Below are 12268 nucleotides of genomic sequence, written 5' to 3'. Positions count from 1 at the left end.
GACAGCGACAAAGCAAAAAAAAAAAAAAATATATATATATATATATATATATATATATATATAAATATATATATATATATATATATATATATATATATATTTTTTTTTTTTTTTTTTTTTTTTTTATACTTTGTCGCTGTCTCCCGCGTTTGCGAGGTAGCGCAAGGAAACAGACGAAAGAAATGGCCCAACCCCCCCCCCCCATACACATGTACATACACACGTCCACACACGCAAATATACATACCTACACAGCTTTCCATGGTTTACCCCAGACGCTTCACATGCCTTGATTCAATCCACTGACAGCACGTCAACCCCTGTATACCACATCGCTCCAATTCACTCTACTCCTTGCCCTCCTTTCACCCTCCTGCATGTTCAGGCCCCGATCACACAAAATCTTTTTCACTCCATCTTTCCACCTCCAATTTGGTCTCCCTCTTCTCCTCGTTCCCTCCACCTCCGACACATATATCCTCTTGGTCAATCTTTCCTCACTCATTCTCTCCATGTGCCCAAACCATTTCAAAACACCCTCTTCTGCTCTCTCAACCACGCTCTTTTTATTTCCACACATCTCTCTTACCCTTACGTTACTTACTCGATCAAACCACCTCACACCACACATTTTCCTCAAACATCTCATTTCCAGCACATCCATCCTCCTGCGCACATCTCTATCCATAGCCCACGCCTCGCAACCATACAACATTGTTGGTACCACTATTCCTTCAAACATACCCATTTTTGCTTTCCGAGATAATGTTCTCGACTTCCACACATTTTTCAAGACTCCCAAAATTTTCGCCCCCTCCCCCACCCTATGATCCACTTCCGCTTCCATGGTTCCATCCGCTGACAGATCCACTCCCAGATATCTAAAACACTTCACTTCCTCCAGTTTTTCTCCATTCAAACTCACCTCCCAATTGACTTGACCCTCACCCCTACTGTACCTAATAACCTTGCTCTTATTCACATTTACTCTTAACTTTCTTCTTCCACACACTTTACCAAACTCAGTCACCAGCTTCTGCAGTTTCTCACATGAATCAGCCACCAGCGCTGTATCATCAGCGAACAACAACTGACTCACTTCCCAAGCTCTCTCATCCCCAACAGACTTCATACTTGCCCCTCTTTCCAGGACTCTTGCATTTACCTCCCTAACAACCCCATCCATAAACAAATTAAACAACCATGGAGACATCACACACCCCTGCCGCAAACCTACATTCACTGAGAACCAATCACTTTCCTCTCTTCCTACACGTACACATGCCTTACATCCTCGATAAAAACTTTTCACTGCTTCTAACAACTTGCCTCCCACACCATATATTCTTAATACCTTCCACAGAGCATCTCTCTCAACTCTATCATATGCCTTCTCCAGATCCATAAATGCTACATACAAATCCATTTGCTTTTCTAAGTATTTCTCACATATATTCTTCAAAGCAAACACCTGATCCACACATCCTCTACCACTTCTGAAACCGCACTGCTCTTCCCCAATCTGATGCTCTGTACATGCCTTCACCCTCTCAATCAATACCCTCCCATATAATTTACCAGGAATACTCAACAAACTTATACCTCTGTAATTTGAGCACTCACTCTTATCCCCTTTGCCTTTGTACAATGGCACTATGCACGCATTCCGCCAATCCTCAGGCACCTCACCATGAGTCATACATACATTAAATAACCTTACCAACCAGTCAACAATACAGTCACCCCCTTTTTTAATAAATTCCACTGCAATACCATCCAAACCTGCTGCCTTGCCGGCTTTCATCTTCCGCAAAGCTTTTACTACCTCTTCTCTGTTTACCAAATCATTTTCCCTAACCCTCTCACTTTGCACACCACCTCGACCAAAACACCCTATATCTGCCACTCTGTCATCAGACACATTCAACAAACCTTCAAAATACTCATTCCATCTCCTTCTCACATCACCGCTACTTGTTATCACCTCCCCATTTACGCCCTTCACTGAAGTTCCCATTTGCTCCCTTGTCTTACGCACCCTATTTACCTCCTTCCAGAACATCTTTTTATTCTCCCTAAAATTTACTGATAGTCTCTCACCCCAACTCTCATTTGCCCTTTCTTTCACCTCTTGCACCTTTCTCTTGACCTCCTGTCTCTTTCTTTTATACTTCTCCCACTCAATTGCATTTTTTTCCTGCAAAAATCGTCCAAATGCCTCTCTCTTCTCTTTCACTAATACTCTTACTTCTTCATCCCACCACTCACTACCCTTTCTAAACAGCCCACCTCCCACTCTTCTCATGCCACAAGCATCTTTTGCGCAATCCATCACTGATTCCCTAAATACATCCCATTCCTCCCCCACTCCCCTTACTTCCATTGTTCTCACCTTTTTCCATTCTGTACACAGTCTCTCCTGGTACTTCCCCACACAGGTCTCCTTCCCAAGCTCACTTACTCTCACCACCTTCTTCACCCCAACATTCACTCCTCTTTTCTGAAAACCCATACTAATCTTCACCTTAGCCTCCACAAGATAATGATCAGACATCCCTCCAGTTGCACCTCTCAGCACATTAACATCCAAAAGTCTCTCTTTCGCACGCCTGTCAATTAACACGTAATCCAATAACGCTCTCTGGCCATCTCTCCTACTTACATAAGTATACTTATGTATATCTCGCTTTTTAAACCAGGTATTCCCAATCATCAGTCCTTTTTCAGCACATAAATCTACAAGCTCTTCACCATTTCCATTTACAACACTGAACACCCCATGCATACCAATTATTCCCTCAACTGCCACATTACTCACCTTTGCATTCAAATCACCCATCACTATAACCCGGTCTCGTGCATCAAAACCGCTAACACACTCATTCAGCTGCTCCCAAAACACTTGCCTCTCATGATCTTTCTTCTCATGCCCAGGTGCATATGCACCAATAATCACCCACCTCTCTCCATCAACTTTCAATTTTACCCATATTAATCGAGAATTTACTTTCTTACATTCTATCACATGCTCCCACAACTCCTGTTTCAGGAGTATTGCTACTCCTTCCCTTGCTCTTGTCCTCTCACTAACCCCTGACTTCACTCCCCAGACATTTCCAAACCATATATATATATATATATATATTTTTTTTTATTATACTTTGTCGCTGTCTCCCGCGTTTGCGAGGTAGCGCAAGGAAACAGACGAAAGAAATGGCCCAACCCCCCCATACACATGTATATACACACGTCCACACACGCAAATATATATATATATATGTATATATATATATATATATATATATATATATATATATATATATATATATATATATATATATATATATATATATATATATATATATATATATATATATATATATGTCCCTGGGGATAGGGGAGAAAGAATACTTCCCACGTATTCCCTGCGTGTCGTAGAAGGCGACTAAAAGGGAAGGGAGCGGGGGGCTGGAAATCCTCCCCTCTCGTTTTTTTTTTAATTTTCCAAAAGAAGGAACAGAGAAGGGGGCCAGGTGAGGATATTCCCTCAAAGGCCCAGTCCTCTGTTCTTAACGCTACCTCGCTATCGCGGGAAATGGCGAATAGTAAGAAAAAAAAAAATAAAATATATATATATATATATATATATATATATATATAAATATATATATATATATATATATATATATATATATATATATATATATATATATATATATATATATATATATATATATTTTTTTTTTTTTTTTGTCGCTGTCTCCCGCGTTTGCGAGGTAGCGCAAGGAAACAGACGTAAGAAATGGCCCAACCCCCCCCCATACACATGTATATACATACGTCCACACACAAATATACATACCTACACAGCTTTCCATGGTTTACCCCAGACGCTTCACGTGCCCTGATTCAATCCACCGACAGCACGTCAACCCCGGTATACCACATCACTCCAACTCACTCTATTCCTTGCCCTCCTTTCACCCTCCTGCATGTTCAGGCCCCGATCACACAAAATATTTTCACGCCATCTTTCCACCTCCAATTTGGTCTCCCTCTTCTCCTTGCTCCCTCCACCTCCGACACATATATCCTCTTGGTCAATCTTTCCTCACTCATCCTCTCCATGTGCCCAAACCACTTCAAAACACCCTCTTCTGCTCTCTCAACCACGCTCTTTTTATTTCCACACATCTCTCTTACCCTTACGTTACTCACTCGATCAAACCACCTCACACCACACATTGTCCTCAAACATCTCATTTCCAGCACATCCATCCTCCTGCGCACAACTCTATCCATAGCCCACGCCTCGCAACCATACAACATTGTTGGAACCACTATTCCTTCAAACATACCCATTTTTGCTTTCCGAGATAATGTTCTCGACTTCCACACATTCTTCAAGGCTCCCAGAATTTTCGCCCCCTCCCCCACCCTATGATCCACTTCCGCTTCCATGGTTCCATCCGCTGCCAGATCCACTCCCAGATATCTAAAACACTTCACTTCCTCCAGCCTTTCTCCATTCAAACTCACCTCCCAATTGACTTGACCCTCAACCCTACTGTACCTAATGACCTTGCTCTTATTCATATTTACTCTTAACTTTCTTCTTCCACACATTTTACCAAACTCAGTCACCAGCTTCTGCAGTTTCTCACATGAATCAGCCACCAGCGCTGTATCATCAGCGAACAACAACTGACTCACTTCCCAAGCTCTCTCATCCCCAACAGACTTCATACTTGCCCCTCTTTCCAAAACTCTTGCATTTACCTCCCTAACAACCCCATCCATAAACAAATTAAACAACCATGGAGACATCATACACCCCTGCCGCAAACCTACATTCGCTGAGAACCAATCACTTTCCTCTCTTCCTACACGTACACATGCCTTACATCCTCGATAAAAACTTTTCACTGCTTCTAACAACTTTCCTCCCACACCATATATTCTTAATACCTTCCACAGAGCATCTCTATCAACTCTATCATATGCCTTCTCCAGATCCATAAATGCTACATACAAATCCATTTGCTTTTCTAAGTATTTCTCACATATGTTCTTCAAAGCAAACACCTGATCCACACATCCTCTACCACTTCTGAAACCACACTGCTCTTCCCCAATCTGATGCTCTGTACATGCCTTCACCCTCTCAATCAATACCCTCCCATATAATTTACCAGGAATACTCAACAAACTTATACCTCTGTAATTTGAGCACTCACTCTTATCCCCTTTGCCTTTGTACAATGGCACTATGCACGCATTCCGCCAATCCTCAGGCACCTCACCATGAGTCATACATACATTAAATAACCTTACCAACCAGTCAACAATACAGTCACCCCCTTTTTTAATAAATTCCACTGCAATACCATCCAAACCTGCTGCCTTGCCGGCTTTCATCTTCCGCAAAGCTTTCACTACCTCTTCTCTGTTTACCAAATCATTTTCCCCAACCCTCTCACTTTGCACACCACCTCGACCAAAACACCCTATATCTGCCACTCTATCATCAAACACATTCAACAAACCTTCAAAATACTCACTCCATCTCCTTCTCACATCACCACTACTTGTTATCACCTCCCCATTTGCGCCCTTCACTGAAGTTCCCATTTGCTCCCTTGTCTTACGCACTTTATTTACCTCCTTCCAGAACATCTTTTTATTCTCCCTAAAATTTAATGATACTCTCTCACCCCAACTCTCATTTGCCCTTTTTTTCACGTATTCCCTGCGTGTCGTAAAAGTCGACTAAAAGGGGAGGGAGCAGGGGACTGGAAATCCTCCCCTCTTGTTTTTTTTTTTTTTAATTTTTCCAAAAGAAGGAACAGAGAAGGGCGCCAGGTGAGGATATTCCCTCAGAGGCCCAGTCCTCTGTTCTTAACGCTATTTTGCTTATGCGGGAAATGGCGAATAGTTTGAAACAAAGATATATATATATATATATATATATATATATATATATATATATATATATATATATATATATATATATATATATATATATATATATATATATATATATTGGAAAGGATCACAATTTTGTGCGTAATCAAGATATTCCTATGAGTCCACGGGGAAAATGAAATACGATAAGTTCCCAAGTGTACTTTCGTGTTATAATCACATCATCAAGGGAGACACAAGAGAGAGAGAAATATAACAGTCGGTTGATATACAACGAAGAAACGTAGCTACGACGCTATTTGGTAAACATGCGATTGTCCAAGACAGACTTATCATGTTTCATTTTCCCCTTGGACTCATTAATACATACATACATACATACATACATATATACATATATATATATATATATATATATATATATATCCCTGGGGATAGGGGAGAAAGAATACTTCCCACGTATTCCCTGCGTGTCGTAGAAGGCGACTAAAAGGGGAGGGAGCGGGGGGCTGGAAATCCTCCCCTCTCAATTTTTTTTAATTTTCCAAAAGAAGGAACAGAGAAGGGGGCCAGGTGAGGATATTCCCTCAGTGGCCCAGTTCTCTGTTCTTAACGCTACCTCGCTAACGCGGGAAATGGCGAATAGTTTGAAAAAAAAAAAATATATATATATATATATATATATATATATATATATATATATATATATATATATATATATATTTATATTTCCTTTCAAACTATTCGCCATTTCCCGCGTTAGCGAGGTAGCGTTAAGAACAGAGGACTGGGCCTCTGAGGGAATATCCTCACTTGGGCCACTTCTCTGTTCCTTCTTTTGGAAAATTTAAAAAAAAAAAAAACGAGAAGGGAGGATTTCCAGCCCCCCGCTTCCTCCCGTTTTAGTCGCCTTCTACGTCACGCAGGGAATACGTGGGAAGTATTCTTTCTCCCCTATCCCCAGGGATATATATATATATATATATATATATATATATATATATATATATATATATATATATATATATATATATATATATATATATATATATATATATTGGAAAGGATCACAATTTTGTGCGTAATCAAGATATTCCTATGAGTCCATGGGGAAAATGAAATACGATAAGTTCCCAAGTGTACTTTCGTGTTATAATCACATCATCAAGGGAGACACAAGAGAGAGAGAAATATAACAGTCAGTTGATATACAACGAAGAAACGTAGCTAGGACGCTATTTGGTAAACATGCAATTGTCCAAGACAGACTTATCATGTTTCATTTTCCCCGTGGACTCATTAGTACATATATATATTTTTTCTTTTTTTTTTCTTTTTTTAAACTATTTGCCATTTCTCGCGTTGGCGAGGTAGCGTTAAGAACAGAGGACTGGGCCTTATTTGGAATATCCTCACCTGGCCCCCTCTGTTCCTTCTTTTGGAAAATTAGAAAAAAAAAACGAGAGGGGAGGATTTCCAGCCCCCCGCTCCCTCCCCTTTTAGTCGCCTTCTACGACACGCAGAGAATACGTGGGAAGTATTCTTAATCCCCTATCCCCAGGGATAATATATATATATTTTTTTTTTTTTCATACTATTCGCTATTTCCCGCGATAGCGAGGTAGCGTTAAGAACAGAGGACTGGGCCCTTGAGGGAATATCCTCACCTGGCCCCCTTCTCTGTTCTTTCTTTTGGAAAAAAAAAAAAAAACGAGAGGGGAGGATTTCCAACCCCCCGCTCCCTTCCCTTTTAGTCGCCTTCTACGACACGCAGGGAATACGTGGGAAGTATTCTTAATCCCCTATCCCCAGGGATAATATATATATATGTATATATATATTTTTTTTTTTTTTTTTTTTTTTATACTTTGTCGCTGTCTCCCGCGTTTGCGAGGTAGCGCAAGGAAACAGACGAAAGAAATGGCCCAACCCCCCCCCATACACATGCACATACACACGTCCACACACGCAAATATACATACCTACACAGCTTTCCATGGTTTACCCCAGACGCTTCACATGCCTTGATTCAATCCACTGACAGCACGTCAACCCCTGTATACCACATCGCTCCAATTCACTCTATTCCTTGCCCTCCTTTCACCCTCCTGCATGTTCAGGCCCCGATCACACAAAATCTTTTTCACTCCATCTTTCCACCTCCAATTTGGTCTCCCTCTTCTCCTCGTTCCCTCCACCTCCGACACATATATCCTCTTGGTCAATCTTTCCTCACTCATTCTCTCCATGTGCCCAAACCATTTCAAAACACCCTCTTCTGCTCTCTCAACCACGCTCTTTTTATTTCCACACATCTCTCTTACCCTTACGTTACTTACTCGATCAAACCACCTCACACCACACATTGTCCTCAAACATCTCATTTCCAGCACATCCATCCTCCTGCGCACAACTCTATCCATAGCCCACGCCTCGCAACCATACAACATTGTTGGAACCACTATTCCTTCAAACATACCCATTTTTGCTTTCCGAGATAATGTTCTCGACTTCCACACATTTTTCAAGACTCCCAAAATTTTCGCCCCCTCCCCCACCCTATGATCCACTTCCGCTTCCATGGTTCCATCCGCTGCCAGATCCACTCCCAGATATCTAAAACACTTCACTTCCTCCAGTTTTTCTCCATTCAAACTCACCTCCCAATTGACTTGACCCTCAACCCTACTGTACCTAATAACCTTGCTCTTATTCACATTTACTCTTAACTTTCTTCTTCCACACACTTTACCAAACTCAGTCACCAGCTTCTGCAGTTTCTCACATGAATCAGCCACCAGCGCTGTATCATCAGCAAACAACAACTGACTCACTTCCCAAGCTCTCTCATCCCCAACAGACTTCATACTTGCCCCTCTTTCCAGGACTCTTGCATTTACCTCCCTAACAACCCCATCCATAAACAAATTAAACAACCATGGAGACATCACACACCCCTGCCGCAAACCTACATTCACTGAGAACCAATCACTTTCCTCTCTTCCTACACGTACACATGCCTTACATCCTCGATAAAAACTTTTCACTGCTTCTAACAACTTGCCTCCCACACCATATATTCTTAATACCTTCCACAGAGCATCTCTATCAACTCTATCATATGCCTTCTCCAGATCCATAAATGCTACATACAAATCCATTTGCTTTTCTAAGTATTTCTCACATACATTCTTCAAAGCAAACACCTGATCCACACATCCTCTACCACTTCTGAAACCGCACTGCTCTTCCCCAATCTGATGCTCTGTACATGCCTTCACCCTCTCAATCAATACCCTCCCATATAATTTACCAGGAATACTCAACAAACTTATACCTCTGTAATTTGAGCACTCACTCTTATCCCCTTTGCCTTTGTACAATGGCACTATGCACGCATTCCGCCAATCCTCAGGCACCTCACCATGAGTCATACATACATTAAATAGGGTGCGTAAGACAAGGGAGCAAATGGGAACTTCAGTGAAGGGCGTAAATGGGGAGGTGATAACAAGTAGTGGTGATGTGAGAAGGAGATGGAATGAGTATTTTGAAGGTTTGTTGAATGTGTCTGATGACAGAGTGGCAGATATAGGGTGTTTTGGTCGAGGTGGTGTGCAAAGTGAGAGGGTTAGGGAAAATGATTTGGTAAACAGAGAAGAGGTAGTAAAAGCTTTGCGGAAGATGAAAGCCGGCAAGGCAGCAGGTTTGGATGGTATTGCAGTGGAATTTATTAAAAAAGGGGGTGACTGTATTGTTGACTGGTTGGTAAGGTTATTTAATGTATATATATATATATATATATATATATATATATATATATATATATATATATATATATATATATATATATATATATATATATATATATATATATATATATACACTGGGGATAGGAGAGAAAGAACACTTCCAACGCATTCCTCATTGTGTCGTAGAAGGCGACTGAAGGGGGCGGGAGCGGGGGGCTGGAAACCCTCCACTACTTGTATTCTAACTTTCTAAAAGTACCTCAGAATAGATCTACTAAACATTTCGCTTCAAATCCACGAGTGACGTCATTTTCTCCTCCTTAGTTACATACACAGTTTACAGGTTATTCTCTGTGAAACATGTGCAAGTCTGTCTCCTCCTACTCCACTGATCTATGACCTCCTGATCTCTGCTACCATTACAAACAGCCTCGTTAGGTCACAGTTGTCTGCTCATGTTGGAATTTCTCTGTGCAATTCCTTGTATTTTAAGATTTGACTTTTAGTTGATAAGAATTTGGAGAGGAGTCTACCTAACGGTAACAATGATTCAGAAATATACTATGTAAATATACCGAACCTCTTGTATATGTTTTAGCTTCTTTAATCGGAGGAAAAAAAAATGCTATTAATTCCCGTCAAGACACATTGTAAACACGTCTGATAATGAATGTCAGGGAAATAAGAACCATGACAAAGGCAATGACTCAGATTAATGGCCTTGATGATAAAGACAAAAATGAATCATATGACGACGTGGGACAAACACAAGTTCCTTTGATATGGTTAAAGCAGCTGGTGATTACTTCAAATGATGTTGAGGGAAAACAAAGAGAAAACTATGAGAATAACCTTTATTTTAATGAGCTATCAAGAATTAATCTTGAATATGATAAACTAATGTCGGAGTTTAGTGAAGCTTGGGATGAATCTATGATATTTTGTTTGGAAAACGCAGCTGATGGATTCTTCTCTGTTCCTGAAACAATAGGTAAATCATCTTGTCCCAAATGGTGCCGAACAACCCTGTATGAGTAACGACCCTATATGAGTGGCTCATAGAAGACGTCACTGCCTATCCAGCCAAGCCGAGTGGGAGAGCTATAACCAGGAGGCCACACCTGGGAAGGTGTCACCTGGTACGTCCGGCTGGCCGGCGGTGGCAAGATTGGGCTGGAGTCAAGAACCAATACCTAACTAAGGCTGTTTACCCAGGCCACCTCCCCTGCCTGCCTGCCTGCCCGACCACACCTGGGAAACATAAGGAATAAGCGGAGATGCAGAACCTGCACCACGACAGAGGTGAGCTGTCTCCAGTCGCCATGGTAACTTGAGGAGAGAATGTTCGTGACCTGTGTTGGGAGGAGACCATATACTGTTCACCAGCCTTACGTATACAAGAGGTGTGGGGGCGCGTCGTCAACACAGCTCAGTAAACAATCAACAGTGGCGGTTATAGGTAGTTAGCTAAGAGTTCAAGTGTAGCACTTAATCACCTGTTGTCACTGTTAGATTCGTGTGGTCCTCGACTAACTGTCACTCGCTGTCGTTGTTAGAGTTGCCAGGTTACGGGCCCTTACCTGTAGACAGTCCGCTGTCTGATCTTGTCTTACAGGTCAAATATTGTTTAGAGACTCGTCAAGTACTTGTCTTGCTCGGTCTCTTATGATAAGGAGTCTGCAATATGTATGCAGGTATGTTTAGCGTTAAACTTTCTGGTTATTGACCGTCCGTTATCAAACCAGAATCTGTACCTTACGGCAAAACATAAGAATCACGATATTTGCAACATGATAACATGTTTGACCATCAGCAGGTAAGGTCATCAAGCCGCACCATACATACGTCAGACAGTAACATCAGTTGTATAACAGGATGTATATATGTTGTTGGATTTAAGGGCTATCACCTAAAGGTCATGAAGCCAGAATATGAACTATAAGTTCAACATATAATGATCATCCAGGTCCAGCAGGCAGCTGGAATTCGTGAGGATTTTTGGAGGGTTTTCGTGTTGTTGTGAGGAAGAGAAAGAGAGAAAGAGATGGAGAGGAGGAGGGTAACAAGTCCTGGTGTTCAACCCAGGTGCTCCATTGTCAGTCAAGCCAAATATCCAGAGTAATAGTAAAGTGGGTTAGTTTGGGGGTTTTAGGTTCATCGACCGCCTGAGTCAGTAAGGTCAACAAGTTAGTCATAACCACCACTCAAATATTGTTAAACACCTTCACCTGTTGATGATGGCTGTACGGCCATACACACTCACTAAATATTTGACCCATATACGTAATCCTATTTTTCCTTGTTTCTTTTCTTTTTACTTTCCGCTCTATCAATTGCTGGGATCATAACTGTGCTAAACGTCAAACTGTAACCACTATACAAATCATCCTGAACACATTTTCCAGGGGTTCAAGATCATTTTAAGACCATACACGTTCTCACTGCATATATGACCTTGTTCCTACGACCAATTTTGGATTCAAAGAGACAGCGACCTATGGAAGGTGAGTAAGTAATAAATCCTTTATATGTTCCACTTTAAAGTCACCTAACAATCCTTTCAACGTATTATTGTCTAAATAGTTGGGACA

Source organism: Panulirus ornatus, chromosome 9 (assembly GCF_036320965.1).
Source record: "Panulirus ornatus isolate Po-2019 chromosome 9, ASM3632096v1, whole genome shotgun sequence".
Lineage (NCBI taxonomy): Eukaryota > Metazoa > Arthropoda > Malacostraca > Decapoda > Palinuridae > Panulirus > Panulirus ornatus.
This window is presented reverse-complemented; position numbering follows the sequence as displayed.